Source organism: Carassius auratus, chromosome 50, assembly GCF_003368295.1.
Source record: "Carassius auratus strain Wakin chromosome 50, ASM336829v1, whole genome shotgun sequence".
Classification (NCBI taxonomy): Eukaryota; Metazoa; Chordata; class Actinopteri; order Cypriniformes; family Cyprinidae; genus Carassius; species Carassius auratus.
The window spans coordinates 16,643,666-16,661,558 of NC_039292.1; the positions used below are offsets into that span (position 1 = coordinate 16,643,666).

At 38.1% G+C, this 17,893-nt stretch overlaps 1 protein-coding gene across 3 annotated transcripts in view; it reads right to left on the reverse strand.

Annotated features, from left to right (window-relative positions):
* The window catches only part of slc1a2b (solute carrier family 1 member 2b), a 49,133-nt gene extending 41,266 nt beyond the window's left edge, over nucleotides 1-7,867 (reverse strand). The window contains exon 1 of one of the 3 annotated variants that reach the window (XM_026239454.1): nucleotides 7,605-7,867. The gene's annotated coding sequence lies outside the window, so the exon portion shown is untranslated. The remainder of the gene's footprint in view (nucleotides 1-7,604) is intronic. The other 2 variants (XM_026239455.1, XM_026239457.1) reach the window with 2 other exon arrangements.
* Nucleotides 7,868-17,893: the final 10,026 nt, after the last annotated feature.

Below are 17,893 nucleotides of genomic sequence, written 5' to 3' on the forward strand. Positions count from 1 at the left end.
AAAACATCCACTGTCCAAAAATGTCTCCTGAAGGTTCAAACCTGTCTTTCTTGCTGACTCAATTTGTAAGGAGACTGACTGTAAAGATGTTTCCTGAAATCTGTAATCATTCGTTGATGTACATTAAATTCTATGACAATTATGTTAAATAGCATTTCTAATCAGAGCAGCCATAACGAGGGAATGGTATGTGGAATACTACTGAATACTTTAATCAGATTTCCTCTGCTCTGATTAAAATGTGTATACTACTGGATGATGGCTCAAGCCATGTTCAAAACACAGCGGTGTAGAAGATGACAGGATCTGAGGAGTTCATTCTGACTTAAGATAATGTGATCAACAGATCATTATCATAAAATACAGGGTCATATGAATTTATTTTGAGATCATATCCAGCTGACTGCACATCATACATTATATGCCTATTACACAGCTACCCACCAAATAAATATGTGAACATGAATTATTGATTTGAGTTAAATTAGTTCACAATATCTGCTATATATCAAAGCTTTTATTAAGAAAAACATTTTTCTAAAATGAATGCTAGGGGGAGGGATTGAAACTCATGATACATAGCAACTTCAGAGACTGAATTACTATAGGATATGTGTCATTGTTTTATCACACTCCAGAGTCTAATCCCACACCACACTGAGCCAACACCAACACTGGGCCAAGCTAAACTGCCTTCCCCCATTATTTTACTACCCAGTTGTTTTATCCCTTAATCAATCTTAGTTTTATCCTTAATCAATCTTTAAACTGCATGTAAACAGAACTGAAGAGGTTTGCTCATGTCATCATGTAAACATCATAATTGGATTAAATCCATGATTCTTAGCAATATTATTGGTTATTGGTAATTATTGGTGTGCGTGTATAGGTAGCCAACGAGTTGTGCTCAGCTAGAATGAAACGCCGTGCATCTGTTATCTGACTGTAGTGAAGAGCAGCATTTGATCATCTCAGTCTGAACCTCAGAGGGGCTCATTAAATCAAGCACCCATCCCCCACATGTCCACACAGAGAGAACCAGAGAAAACAAAGCGGACAAGCAATGAAAAGACAATAGTGGATACTGACAAACCTTCACTTCTGCATGTAACAAGCACACACACACACACACACACACACACACACACACACCATGAACTCACACCAGAGCAGTGGGCAGCCATATTGAGGCAGCACCTTGGAATCAGTTGGGGGTTTGCTTCTTGAGCAAGGGTCTCACCATTAAGGGTGAAAAGAGCACTGGTTATTCACTCCCCCATGACAATCTCTGCTGGTACTAAAACTTGAATCCCCAACCTTCAGCTTACAAGTCAGACTCTCTAACCATTAGGCCATTTAAGGTATAACACACAGTTGTATCACTTATTACATACCCTCTCACCACATAAATATGCAGAAGACATAAAAAAGATAAGGGCTTGGCTAACTAGCCAATTATTAACGATCACTCTCCGTTTCGGATCGTCTGTTTGACATTAAAATGGAACCTACTATAAAATTTAACCAAGTGTTTTGAAAGCACCAATCACTTTAATAATGGTCCAGTAGCTGAAACTGATTTAGTTTAATTTGTATTTATGATTTATGATTACTGCTGTGATGGTAAGATTTAAACATAGCTTTGTTAGATTGTCAATGTGTGACAATGTCACACTGCAGGCAGTGCCACTCACTTCACAATCACTATACTGCAAATAATCAATGTCAAACATGTCTGCTGGATTGAGCTGAAACCTCATATAGACCTCATATCATGACCTCTGGCATCATCTGCAAATCAAAACGCTGGATCTGAAAGGCATCAACTCTTTCAGGAAAGATTCAAAGGTTCTCTCAGAGACAAAGAAACCGTCTACTGCAAGTGCTTAGCCTTATGTTGCTAAGCTGCTACGCTAAGGTATTCCAAGGAGAAACAAAGTTTGCAGTTTGGAAACAGGAACAACGACCTCAAGCTTAGTGCCCCATCTTCAACAACAACGTCAGAGCCTTCTCTTCAGGGATCCTTTTCCTGCGTGTTCCAGATAATCTTCGGAAAAAACTTCAGAAACTTCACCTTCAAGGCTCCTCTATTTACCTATCTGCAAACCTGCAGGAACGTCTCAATGTTCAGGAGTTCATCGTTCACCAGTGCTATGTGTTCAAGACTGTGGATATGACTCCTTTCTTTCCACTCTAGCGTGGCTCAGGTAAACAAGTCGAAACAAGACGTTGTGGCCCAGACTCAGCACATGATCAGGCAGAATATCATTCTTTCCGCAGACTGTTGACATTTGTGTGTATTGTCAGTATATGATTATCTAATTTTCATTAGATTTTATATAACTGATGCCAGTTAATAAAAAAAATAATCTTTTAGTATTTTTGTTGAATTCAGAATAAGGTGCATTTTATTACCGACAAAGGAAATATAATTAATCTTTCCATAAGATAATGTGTAACATCCATAGAAACATCCAACTCAGTCACTTGCATCTATCAATTTTTTTTTTTTTTTTAAAGTTACTCTTGTCTTTTCTTTTGTTAATAAAAACCATTTTATTACACTTGTATCTTCTGTTTTGATAATTCAGTAAGAGGCTCTACAAGTTAACGATATCTCTGAAATCCTTGAGATTGGTCAGACTACAACTTGCTCCAATATGTGTAATTCTTATTTCTTTAACAATCTTCCATGATTTTTCTTTACTATCAATGTGAAATTCCAATCTGGTGCCCAGTAAAACAGTATACCCAAACCTATTATTAATATCAATATATAAGCCCAAATCCATTACACTGGCGGTGCTACTTTGATCTAAGACCAATACATTTAGTGGCAGACCATGTGAGGCTATCTAACATTAAAATCATTACTGTACAACTTTATTTAAAGGAAATGGTAAGATTTGCATCTGGGGGAAGTCGTGGCCTAATGGTTAGAGAGTTGGTCTTGTAACCCAAAGGTTGCCGGTTGAAATCTCATACCAGCAGGGAAAGTGTTTGCACTGCACTCTTTCCACCTTCAATAACACAACTGAGGTACCCTTGAGCATTTTTATGGGATAAAGGCAGAGCACTAATTCTGAGTATGGGTCACCATACTTGGCCCCAGGTCATGTAACTTCTTTTAAAATGATCTGTGAGTGACATTCAGATGTCAGACAATTGTGTTTACAATGCAAAAATAAGTATTTCATTCTTATGAAAATATATAAACATGCTGAAGTGGGCTTGAGATTATGTTTAGCCCCTATAACTACACTACAAATGCCCTCAAATAGAACATAATCATGGAGTAACACAGAATACACAAACATATGCTTTGAGGTTCATAAACAGTACAATTAATATGCAACATGTCTAGGCTATTGTCAAAGTTTAAATCTAATAATAAATTAAAATTAATAATATAATTAATATAAATTATAATATAATAATATAATTTATAATTTCACCCATATAAAATATGTATGCGTGTAATATATTGTTCCTGTGGCTCAGTGGTAGAGCATTGCATTACAAGCGAAAAAGGTTGTAATTCTCAGGGAGCACACATACTGGTAAACTGTATAGTCAGTCGCTTTGGATAAAAGTGTCTTCTAAATGCATAAATATAGTGTAAATGTAATTCATAACATGAAATGAATTAGGGATTGCTCAATTCTATTTAATACATTTTTGTAAAAAAATACATTTTGTAAGTTTTAAAAACAGACTTACTTCTTATCTTATCTTTCAAGTTTAAGTATATTATATAATATAATGCTATTTTGCTAAAAACCACAACCTTATGATGATCAGATAGATACTGTAGACAGACAGACAGACAGACAGACAGAAAAACAGATAGATAGATAGATAGATAGATAGATAGATAGATAGATAGATAGATAGATAGATAGATAGAAAGATAGATAGATAGATAGATAGATAGATAGATAGATAGATAGATAGATAGATAGATAGATAGATAGATAGATAGATAGATAGATCTTAATTAAGCAGTGCATGCGTGCTGAGCCAAGTTTCCCCACAAAAGGCCTCTGTGTGGAGTTGTCCATTCAGACACAAGCAGCTCTAGCATCATGCCAAGAATTAAGAAATAATGGAGGAGTTTAGAGGCTCCGTCCCTGTTCACAGGCTCCCTGAGCTGGGAAAACGTTAGTGCAGCGTTCAGGAGGGCCTTTTAATTGTTTTCTCATCCCTCTTTTCCATTGGTTGTTTAAAAGGCTCGGGGCTGACAAACAGGCAATGAACGGATTGTTTTGTGTTCCGTTGGCCTCAGCCGGAGGTGAACACAACGCACCCCTGTGTTCCCCCAGGGGTCCTTCGGAAAGGGGGAGAAACAGACAGAGATGGAGGCCCTCCGGAAGCTGATGGAGATGGTCATAGGGTGCCATTATGAAGGCTGCCATTGTGTGTGCTTCTGAGATTCTCATGCGTGTCCGTTAAGAGAAGACGAGGGTGATAAAGCTCTCTCGGATGAAGTGAGTAACGGCTCTGCGCTCCCACACATTCACTTATTTACAAGCTCAAGAGTGAAATTAATGCCCCGTGATCTCCGACACAAAGATACTCACAAAGCTACCTTAAAGGGCTTTACGAGACTCTAGTGGAAATGGTGGCTTTGAGGCGATGAGAAGGTTCATCTTCTGGGGTTGGGGAGGGGCACCAGCAGCATGGGACTGGATACGACTGCCAACAAGGTTGAGGAGAGAGAAAAAACAGCCCTCTTTCTTCCAGTTTGAGATCTATGGACCCGAATGTTAATCTTGTTGCTAACAGCTACAACATGTACAAACTGTAGCATCGACACACTGACTCACATCGTTCGATTCTGATTGTGTGTGTTTGAAGTGTGGCTAACTTTACAGAACACAACACTGACACTTCTGCAGATGATTGTTTCTGTTAATTCGCTCACAAAGATTTCAAATCAGGGAGCTCACAGTTCCTCTGACAGACTTCTAAGACAGACAAGTCAACAGTCCCGTCCCTCACGCAGACCTGGAATTCACCGGTGGATCACAACAATCACAATTATAAAATGATGTATTTATCCCACTTAGTAATGGCTGTACACATGATCCTGAACGGAGCAGGTCTGATTTAACTATATTTGATCATGAGCTACATAAGACAATATGTTTTGATCCATATTTGATCATGAGCCTTTATAATAAAAACAAGATTGGATACAAACAAATAATTTCATGTCTGATTAAAGCATGCAGTGATGTAGTTAAACACTGTGGAACGTCACACAGATAGATATCTACTGTCCGGGAATCCAGCTCTGAGGCTATTGTCTTGTGAGGGGAAATCCTAGCACTTCAGAAGATGAGATCTGACAGCTAAAAGAGCAAGACACCATCTTTACTCATTGTCATGACCAAATTTATTTGAAGTCTACATAGGCTATGGAGAGACGGAGATGGAGGAGGAAGAAAGGAGTGATGAAGAGCACAGAGAGAAACAAGTTGGATGGCACTTTGGCAGCACAGGCGCGTTCCCAGGAGGATTACTCAAGCCTAAACACACACACACACACACACACACACATACACCCACACACACTCTCTCTGCCATTCTTTCCTTCATGTTTTCACTTCTAACACCCCTTAAGCTGTTTTAAATTTCTCTCTCACACCATATATCCACTATTTTTCAACATCCAGCTTTCCACATTTATTAGTCTCATTTCTTCCTCTTCAGTAGTCTTCTGTGAGCATGTGAATAGGTTTCTATGCTCATAGTATCCAAAAACAAGCCTACCCCAATTACTCAGTCTTTACCTTCATTCATTTCTCCTCTTCCCTCAGGCCATCTACCTCATTAAATATTCTCCCCACTTTGCAATAAAGCAAGTACAATACTCAACTATCCATACTTAATATTTATAAGTATGCTATTGATTATATATATTTACATTTACATTTAGTCCTTTAGCAGTCACTTTTATCCAAAGGGACTCACAAATGAGGACAATGGAAGCAATCAAAAAAGTGCTATAAGTCTCAGTTGGCTAAACGCAGTACACGTAGCAAGGTTTTCATTTATTTATGTATTTATTTTGGAATCATATAATAAATCAAATGAAAACAGATAGAATAGAAAAAAAATAGAGCAAGCTAGTGTTAGAAGCCTTTTTGTTTTTTGCTTTTGTTAAATGTATAATAAATAAAAAGAAAACAAATAGATAGAAATACTAAATATTAGAAGCCAGTGTTAGATTTCATTTTTTTAAGAAAACAAGCAGTTAGTAAATAAATAGAGTGCAACTCTAAAAATTTTTTTTATAGAATATATATCTGACATATTTCACAATCCCTTGTGTAGTTTGTATATAGCACATCTGAACATACTGTCTATTGTCTCTTTGTCTATTGTTTTTACATATGTTTTACATTTTACATATACATACATATGTTTTTTTCTCTGGCTTTTTACTTGTAAATCTCCAAGACAAATTCCTTGTGTGTGTAAGCACACTTGGCAATAAAGCTCTTTCTGATTCTCTTATATGTAATAGCAAATACATTCAATACAATAAAACTGAATATAACTCCCACGTTCGAAGCAGACATGCCTGAATTATTATTATTATTATTACTATTAATATCTGGTTACACTTTGTTGAAGAGGAATTTACAGCATGCTCTATTTCCTTGGGGATATACTTTACATTGATTTTTCCTGAGCACACCAACCCCCAGCCTTAATTTCACCCCCATCACACCTGCCTTCACGGCTAGCCTTTGGCTGAAGGCTCTGATACGACATGAGTGGGGGAGGATTTCACAAAAAGGTCTCCATCTGACACAGAATACTTCATAATCTACCACTGTATTTCCAAATCAAAGTATGAAACAAGCTGCAAAAATAAGATCCCCTCTTTTTAAGCTTCAAATTCAATGTTTGCGTAGCGTAAAGGTTTGAATAAGAATAGATTCTATGGTGACAAACACATTTGTGCGCACATTATGCATCTATGCTCACACACACACACACACACACAGGTCCCTTAACACAATGAAAGGGGGACTTGTAATTTTGCCACTCAGGAGGCTTTTGAACTCCAACAGAATGAACATAATGGATTCTCTGCATGAAGGCTCTCTCACACATCTCCTAAAATGTAATAAATATATCTATAATAAATACTCACACCTAAGGGCTCCAGATCTTACTGAAAATGTATGAAATTTCTTGTTTTATTTTTTCTTTGTATTACTATTTTGCTGTACTATTCTGAGAACAGTTGAATGACTGATATCTCTTTATTCTCTTGAGTAAACTGCGCATTTGATAACAGGTGAATGTAGCCTACATGAGTTTAATGTTCTTACAGCTCAAAGAATAATTCAGATGCTTCAACCAGCTCATACAGTCATGCAGACTGAGAAGAAAGAAAGAAAGAAAGAAAGAAAGAAAGAAAGAAAGAAAGAAAGAAAGAAAGAAAGAAAGAAAGATCCCACGAGCAATTTCAAACACATTACATTGATCGCATTAGTAAATCTTAATGCAAGTATGTATCTATGGTTACTATATGTATCCACTGATTTGAAAACACACACGTGCAATCTAACCTAAACAGATCTCACCTGTCAACCTGGAAGATTCAGGAACGGGTAATTGTTGGTGTTTTCTTCACCTTTTGCTCTCGTTCTTTCATGCACTTTGGTGAGATGTGACGCGTTGGTAGCGCGCAGCGGAAAGGGACGCGCGTGCAGCGTTCTATTTGGATAATCCGGTGTTCCGAGCACATCTACGATCACAGTGAAGGAAGACTACCTCAGTGAGAACACAGGCGATGTTTACACTCTTCCCGCCCCGCCTCACATCAACCATTCCTCCTATCTTCACACTCTAAAGTGGGCTACCTTTGAGTAATTCCACTCACATTCATTACATGAATTGACGTTCGCGAATTGTTTAATAATTGGCATGTAGGCTACCACAGTTAACTGACGTTTCATGTAAAACAGCAACCCTTACGCAAATTTATTTAGGCGTATTGATTAGCCTACTATTTGTATAACTACAGTTTTACAACAAATACCATGGTTAAACTATGGGAAATGTAGCAAAGCCATGGTTAATTTGTGTTTACTATGGTTTAACTATAGTAACCATGCATGTTTTTTGGATTTATTTGTAGTAAAAGCATGGTTAATTAATTTTAGTAAGGAAATGGGTGTGTTTAGGAATGTTTGATCCGATATGGAAGAATGGAAAGAGAGCAGAAAGGAAAGCGAGGCAAGAAGATGATGTGTCGAGTGATGAAAGGATGAGAGGAAACAAAGCAGTTTCAAGGCAATTAGTGACGTATTTGTATGAATTTGTAAAACCTCATTCCTGGATCTGCTCTCGATCCACCGATGGCTATGTTAGGAGTGTAATCGTTTGCCTTTGTTATAAATCTGCATTTTAAATGAATCATATAGTATAATTCCCACACCTGTCAAATTTGCAAAACGTTAGTTAAAATAAATAAATAAAGAACCATAACGGAATATGGAAATTAGTTTTGTGTGCTCACTAGTTTTATCACTATTTTTCACTATATATTAAGCAATTTCACTTCATAAAGCTCCCATATAGTCTATATATATATAAAAAAAAAATTCTGTATTTTGTGTCATATTGCTATTTTGATGTGGTTTGTGTGTGAGAGAGAAAGAGAAGTGCAATGACCTTTTATAATATATACTGCTTATTGACTGCAGTGTAGTGAGAAGAGATCGAACCTCTAAGCTCTGAGTACTTCGTTTGCTAAAGATGCATTACAGCCCAATAAAGAATGAATAAATCAATTAATCCATACTTAATCATGTAAATATCATACATCAAATATCAATCGGCTTAAAACACGTCTTCCATCTTTATTTGAACCTCTAACTTTAACACTCACTATTCTAATTCTATTCTTTAAAAAAAATCTAACTACCTTTTTAATCTTTTTGTATTCTATTTTCTTTTCATTTATCATGTAATTGTATGAGTGTGTGTATGTGTGTGTAAAGACCTCTAACACTAGCTTGCTCTATTCTTTTCTTATTCTATCTGTTTTCTTTTTATTTATTATATTATTTAAAATTCCATGCTATGTTTACTGTGTTAACCTAATTGAGACTTGTTATAGCACTTGTATAACATTGCTCTTTTTGTTGTTTTTGCTTTGGATAAAAGCGTCTGCTAAATGAATGAATGTAAATGTAATGTAATGTAAATGTAAATAATTGTTATTGTGATTAATTGCATAACTCAAAATTTATAATAAAAAATCTTCAACTGTATTTTCAAATTAATGTGAAAAAGAAATTATTTCAAATGTTTAAAATGTTTGTTGCAATATTTATTTATTTATTCATTTGTTTATTTATTTATTTATGTTTAACAATTATCCTGTGAAGGCCAGTATCACTGATACCAATAGCCTACTAGGGATGCACCAAAATTAAAATTCTTAGCCGACGCTGAACAAAATGAAACACATTTTTTCATCCATTTCATACTCACCATTGCATACATGAACTAGATTTTTTTTTTTTTGTAAAGACAAACTTTAAGTTGGCTTGAGAAAGCCTTACCAGAAATTTTGAAAACTTTAGAAAGTTTAGAAAGTTTGAAAAGTTTAAGTTAAAAAAAGCAAGTGATAAGCATATTGCTAGCATTACAAGCAAGTGACTAGCATGTCATTAGCAAGTCAAGTCAAGAAACCTTTATTTATATAGTGCTTTATACAAAGTAAATTGCGTCAAAGCAACTGAACAACATTCATTAGTAAAACAGTGTGTCAATAATGCAAAATGATAGTTAAAGGCAGTTCATCATTGAATTCAGTGATGTCATCTCTGTTCAGTTCAAATAGTGTCTGTGCATTTATTTGCAATCAAGTCAACGATATCGCTGTAGATGAAGTGACCCCAACTAAGCAAGCCAGAGGCGACAGCGGCAAGGAACCGAAACTCCATCGGTGACAGAATGGAGAAAATGAAACCAGGCTCAGTTGGGGGGGGGGGGGGGGGGGTGTAGCAGTTCTCCTCTGAGACGAAACCAGACGAAACCAGCAGTTAAATTCCAGGCTGCAGCAAAGTCAGAATGTGCAGAAGAATCATCTGTTTCTTGTGGTCATGTCCTGGTGGTCGTCTGAGACAATGTCTTTACAGGGCATCTGTATCTGGGGCTCTAGTTGTCCCAGTCTCCGCTGTCTTTCAGGGATGTAGAGGTCCTTCCCAGACAGCAAGCATTTTCGGCCCAGGTCTGGCCCACATCTGGCCCACATGGATTTCATGCGGGCCAGATGTGGGCCAGATCTGGGCCAACACTATGTTGCTGTCTGGGTTTCTAGGTGCTGATCCACCATCTGGTCTGGATACGTACGGGATCCGGGTGACTGCAGTAACCCTCTGATCTGGATACAGACTGGATCTGGTGGCCACGGTGACCTCGGAATAAGAGAGAAACAGAAAAATATTAGTGTAGATGCCATTCTTCTAATGATGTAGCAAGTACATAGAGTGTTATGGGAAGTGTTCCTGGTTCCGGTTTACCTAATTGATGCAGCCTAAAAATCCTTTAACGGATTTGGATATTAAAAGCATAATAGTATTTATGTGTAAGCCAGGTTAAAGAGATGGGTCTTTAATCTAGATTTAAACTGCAAGAGTGTGTCTGCCTCCCGAACAATGTTAGGTAGGTTATTGCAGAGTTTAGGAGCCAAATAGGAAAAGGATCTGCTGCCCGCAGTTGATTTTGATATTCTAGGCATTATCAAATTGCCTGAGATTTGAGAACGTAGCGGACATAGAGGATTATAATGTAAAAGGAGCTCATTCAAATACTGAGGTGCTAAACCATTCAGGGCTTTATAAGTAATAAGCAATATTTTAAAATCTATACGATGTTTGATAGGGAGCCAGTGCAGCGTTGACAGAACCGGACTAATATGGTCATACTTCCTGGTTCTAGTAAGAACTCTTGCTGCTGCATTTTGGACTAGCTGTAGTTTGTTTACTAAGCGTGCAGAACAACCACCCAATAAAGAATTACAATAATCTAACCTTGAGGTCATAAATGCATGGATTAACATTTCTGCATTTGACATTGAGTGCATAGGCAGTAATTTAGATATATTTTTGAGATGAAAAAAATTAAGTTTTACAAATGCTAGAAACGTGGCTTTCTAAGGAAAGATTGCTATCAAATAGCACACCTAGGTTCCTAACTGATGACGAAGAATTGAGAGAGCAGCCATAAGTCATCAAGTTTTTAGGTCCTATAATTAACACCTCTGTTTTTTTCAGTATTTAGCAATAAGAAGTTACTCATCATCCAGTTTTTTATATCGACTATGCATTCCGTTAGTTTTTCAAATCGGTGTGTTTCACCGGGCCGCATGAGATACAGAGCTGAGTATCATCAGCATAACAGTGAAAGCTAACACCATGTTTCCTGATGATATCTCCCAAGGGTAACATACAAAGCGTGAAGAGTAGCGGCCCTAGTACTGAGCCTTGAGGTACTCCATACTGCACTTTTGATTGATATGATACCTCTTCATTCACTGCTACGAACAGATGGCGGTAATATAAGTCTGATTTAACCCATGCTAATGCACTTCCATTAATGCCAACAAAATGTTCAAGTCTACGCAAAAGAATGTTGTGGTCAGTTGTGTCAAACGCAGCAATAAGTTCCAATAGAACTAGTAGAGAGATACCACCACGATCAGATGATAAGAGCAGATCATTTGTAACTCTAAGGAGAGCAGTCTCAGTACTATGATATGGTCTAAATCCTGACTGGAAATCCTCACATATACCATTTTTCTCTAAGAAGGACTATAATTGTGCGGATACCACATTTTCTAGTATCTTGGACAAAAAAAAAGGTGATTAGAAATTGGTCTATAATTAACTAGTACTTTGGGGTCAAGTTGTGTTTTTTTTTTTATGAGAGGCTTAATAACAGCCAGTTTGAAGGTTTTGGGGACATATCCTAATGACAATGAGGAATTAATAATAGTCAGAAGAGGATCTATGACTTCTGGAAGCACCTCTTTTAGGAGCTTAGATTGTATAGAGTCTAACATACATGTTGTTGGTTTAGATGATTTAACAAGTTTATTCAATTCTTCCTCTCCTATCGTAGAGAATGAGTGGAGCTGTTCCTCAGGGGGTCTATAGTGCACTGTCTGATGCAATACTGTAGCTGACGGCTGAATTGTTAACATTTTATCTCTAATAGTATCGATTTTAGAAGTTAAGTGGTTCCTAAAGTCATTACTACTGTGTTGGGAAATGTCAACACTTGTTGAGGCTTTATTTTTCGTTAATTCAGCAACTGTGTTGAATAAATACCTGAGGTTATGTTTGTTTTCTTCTAAAAGAGAAGAAAAGTAATTGGATCTAGTTTTTAATGCTTTTCTGTAGGATAGGTTACTTTCCTGCCAAACAATATGAAATTCCTCTGGTTTTGTTTTCCTCTAGCTGTGCTCCATTTTTTTGGCTTTTCTCTTTAGGGTGCGAGTATGCTCATTATGCCATGGTGTCAGACTGTTTTCCTTAACCATCCTTAAAGGGGGGGTGAAATGCTATTTCACGCATACTGAGTTTTTTACACTGTTAAAGAGTTGGATTCCCGTGCTAAACATGGACAAAGTTTCAGAAATTAAGTTGTACATTTGAAGGAGTATTTTTGTTCCCAAAATACTCCTTCCGGTCTGTCACAAGTTTCGGAAAGTTTTTTTCGAGTATGGCTCTGTGTGACGTTAGATGGAGCGGAATTTCCTTATATGGGTACTGACGCACTTCTGCCGGAAGAGCGCGCGCTCCCGTATAGCAGAGCACTGAGAGCACAACAGACTTCACTGATCAGAGCGAGAGCGTCGCGAAAAGTCACAAAAGAAGTGTGTTTTTGGTTGCCAGGGCAAGACAACCCTGCACAGATTACCAAAAAAAAAAAAAAACAGCATTAAGGGACCAGTGGATGGAGTTTATTTTTACAGAGCATCAACGGAGTTGTGCAAGTGTTTTTGTTTGTTCCCTGCATTTTGAAGATGCTTGTTCACAAGGCCCAGTTTGACGACAGATTTGCGTATCGTTTATTTCTTAAGGATGATGCAATCCCAAGGAAAAAGGGTCACGATCGTGTGTTGGAACCGCAGGCGGTGAGTAAAACTGCTTCAAATATCTCTGCCTCCTTGTTAGTGCGTCCCCTCCCATGCCGAGACCCGGGTTCGAGCCTATTCGCGCTCGTGATTCTTTAGCTCCGCCCACACTTCACGCCTCCAGTCGGTCGTGTTTTTCCGGCAAAAATCGGTACAGACTATCTTTCTCTTATGAATATAATAAAACTAAAGACTTTTTGGATTTATGAAGGATGCAGTACTACTCTATATGTACTCAAGATTAACAGGATATTGATTGAAAACGAGCATTTCACCCCCCCCCCCCCCTTTAAGTTTAAAGGAGCAACTGTATTTAAAATGCTAGAAAAGAGAGAGTCCAAAGTTTTACATCATCAAGTTGTTCTTAGATTTTGGATATGCTAAGGAATTCGGATACATCAGGAAGATGACTTAAAAAGCAGTCTTTTATGGTAGAAGTGATGGTTCTTCCATACTTGTAACAAGAAGTAGAATTTACAATTTTGGCTATATGAAGTTTGCACAAAACTAAATAATGATCTGAGATATCATCACTTGGCTTCATTATTTCAAAACTATCAACATCAATTCCATGTGACCTAGAGTATCTAGAGTATGATTTCGACAATGAGTAGGTCCTGAAACGTGTTGTCTAACCCCAGTAATAGAGTTCAGAATGTCTATAAAAGCTGATCCCAATGCATCTTTTTCATTATCAACATGGATATTTAAATCACCAACTATTAAAACTTTATCTGCAGCCAGAACTAACTCGGATGTAAAATCACCAAACTCTTTAATAAAGTCTGTATGGTGCCCTGGTGGCCTGTATACAATAGCCAGTACAAACATAACAGTGGATTTACCATTAACTTTTGTTTCTCTGTATAATGTTATATAAAGCACCATTACTTCAAACGAGTTATACTTGAAGCCTGCACTTGGAGAAATCCTGAAAACGTTGTTTCAAATTGAAGCAACACCTCCGCCTTTGCCTTTTAGACGCGGCTCATGTTTATAACAGTAATCTTGGGGGGTGGACTCATTTAAAATAATGTAATCATCAGGTTTTAGCCAGGTTTCTGTCAAACAGAGCACATCTAGATTATGATCAGTGATCATATTATTTACAAAAAGTGTTTTCGTAGAAAGGGATCTGATATTCAATAAGCCAAGCGTTATCATTTGTTTATCCGTATTGCATCTGTTTTCTATTAAAAACTACTAAAGACTGTTCATTCAAATTCCAAATAGACAAGGCAAAACTAACTGGGGACATACAGGATCCAACAAGTAACATCAAAAACAACGATTTAGGAAAAAGATGATCCAAAACCAGTCTAAAAAGGCATCTTACATCCCAGAACCCTGAAAACAGCAGCTGACGAGGCAAAACTATTTATCTAAAATAGATGCCAGGCCCATCACATTAACACAAGCAAATACCCCAGGCCGATGTCTTGGTGACAGCATGTTTTAAAAAACTATATTTTTACTCTACATATGGTAATAACCATTTGGGGTTAACCTTCCATGATACTTTCCGACTGTTTCTGGATCGTTTAATGAATGAAGACAAGAATAATGTTTAATGAAGACATTTTAAGGCGCATTCAGGCTTTGGCCCCAGTGGTGGAGTGCAACATTTAAAATATAAAACGCTAAAGTTAGCGGTGTCAGTAATCTTGAAATGAATCTGATCTATATATTTCATTTCAGAGCGACACATCGGATTAATTGTCATGATTCTGCCCTTGTGTCCTTGATTTTCCTGTAGTCTTGAGGCAGGATCATGACAGGCCCCTGTTTTGTGTACAAGCACATGGCCTTGTCTTTGGGCCATGTGCTTGTGTTGTCTCGTTTCCTTGCCCCGGCCCCTTGTTATCCTTGTTTTGTCATTATTGCTTTACCTGTGTCACCTGTTATGTTATGATTAGTCTCCCTATTTCTATCCCCTTGTGTTCACTGTCCTGTGCGGTTCATTGTTACTGTTACGTGACCATGGTAATAAACCAAACTGGTACAACATAACATACAAAAACCATAGACGCAGTGACATTGCAAAAACAATTTAATTTAATGAAATAATGATTTTTACATAAACAGAGCGTGGTGGTAAAAATAACAAAACAAACAGAAAGAAAATCCTGATCTCACATAACTACAACAAAAGATAAAACTTACCTACCTCCCGACCAAAAACTAAATACAAAGTTTACCTTGAGTCTTCCGGGTCCTCTAACTGCTGCACTAACTAATCTAAACTAAATAACATGAAAAACACCAATCACCGGAATCTAAACCACCACTGCTCTAAAAATCAATTATAAACATGCTTGTGGAAATGGAAATATTATATCAACACAAAAAAACCTCCACAAAGATCATAAGCTGAGCCGTGCGAGCCCAGAGAGACACCACGGAGCTGCGCTCCGTCTGCCAGTGGGAGCAGATGAGAATGAAAGGAGAGCCCGCCTCGCTGTACGTCGAACAAGGCGTCTTTAAAGTGGGTTGCCCCACCCACAAACAGCAAACACCTGGACATCATTGACCTAGAGGAGAAAAAAGAAACAACGGGAGCATAACCTCAACTAAGCGGCTCAAACTATTCAAATCGCGCTTAATAGCATAACACCCCACCCTTAAGAAAATAAATTGGGGTTGAAATCAACAATATAATTAATAAATACTTACAAATAAATATTTACAAACCCATTAACATACAGCAATGGCACCAAAACCCTGCTAAACGAAAAACAAAAACAAAATTAGTGCATTTTTTTTTTTTTTTTTACAATTTGTTTTCAAGTTTATCCCCATCAAGCACGATACAATGCATCTGCAACTACATTGTCACGTCCTAGAATATGCCTGATCTCCAAGTTGTAACCTTGCAGTATCAAACTCCACCGCATTAAGCGCTGGTTAGAGTTGTGCATGCGATCAAGAAAAACCAAGGGGTTGTGATCTGTGTATACCACAACCGGACATGCGGTACCTCCCACGTAGACCTCAAAGTGCTGAAAGGCAAGCACAAGAGCAAGGGCTTCCTTCTCTATGGTCGAATAAGCATGCTGATGACAGTTAAATTTGCTCGGAAAAAAAAACAGACCAGGTGTTCAAGACCATCCCTGTCTTGTTGTAGAAGAACAGCTCCTGCTCCTAAATCACTTGCATCAACAGCAATAGAAAAAGGCCGAGAAAAATCAGGAGCGGCTAACACCGGCGCAGTAGACGGCAGTGCTTTAACAGACTCGAAAGCAGCCTGACTCTGTGGAGTCCAGTTGTAGGTCACTTTCGGACTGAGCAAATCAGTGAGGGGTGAGGCAAAAGCTGAGAAATTTTTGCAAAATGACCAGTAGTAACCTACCATGCCAAGGAAGCGACGAAGTTCGTGACGAGTGGTTGGAGGAGGATAATTCAAAATCACTTCAACTTTAGACTGGACATGACGCACCTGCCCACAACCAACCACTTTACCCAGATATACGACAGTAGCCTGGCCAAACTCACATTTAGCCAGGTTAATGGTTAAATTAGCCTCTGATAGCCTACGAAACACCGTTGAAAGATGGGCCATATGAGAAGGCCAGGTGGCACTATAGACCACCAAATCATGCAAAAGGCCTTGCAGTTAGGTACACCATCAAGCACGCCATTGATGAGCCTTTGAAAAGTGGCGGTAGCGTTTTGAAGGCCAAAGGCCATGGCGGTATACTGTAAAAATGATCTGGCGTTACAAAGGCTGACATCTCTTTAGCACAAAGGGTCAACGGAACTTGCCAGTAACCCTTCAACAGGTCAGTTTTACTGACAAATACAGCTGAACCCAGGCGATCAACACAATCGTTGATACGCGACGATGGGTAGCTGCAAGGTTTTGTAACTGCATTCACCCTTCTAAAATCTGTGCAAAAACGCATGGAACCATCACTTTTTGGAAGAAGTAAACAGGGCGAACTCCATGGACTATTACTAGATTATTCAATGCCATTTTCCAACATAAACTTTACCTCACTCTGAAGCAACAACCTTTTGTGTGGGTTTGTAAGATAAGGATGCTGTTTAATTGGAAATGAGGCCCCCACATCAATGTCATGTTCAATTGCCGTTGTTCGACGAGGTACATCAGAAAATAAATTCTCATGTTGTTTAATCAAGGAGATTAAGTCATTACGTTCTAATGTGGATAAACTAGACAAAAATGAATCTAGACCATTAAGAACCTCAGAATTCTTCATTCTCCCTTCAATTACCTCCATTGATGGAATACGACCCTCATCTTCAAACAAAGCACTCACCACAGCACCCTGTTGTACCGACGAAAACGCATTTTCAGGTTGTGCTTCAACCACCAGCGAGGAAACAACTTCAGCATCACACTTCTTGGATGGCGGCACGCTCGTTACGCAGGCCTCACTATTTCTGACAGTTGGAGAGCAAGGAGATTTGAGCTCAGAAGTCGAATCTTCTCGACCACAATACAACTTCAAACAGTTAATATGACATAGTGTGGTCTTTCTCTTTCGATCAGGAGTCGAAATGACATAATTAAAATTAATCACCCGCCGTTCAACACAATAAGGCCCGCTGTAACGAGCCTTCAAAGCAGAACCCATCACAGGAATCAACACAAGATCTTTATCACCAGGACTGAAACTTCGAAAAACAGCCTTCTGATCAAACCTCTGCTTCATTTGTTTTTTATAGAGACCTAAATTCTCTTTAGCCAACTGGCAT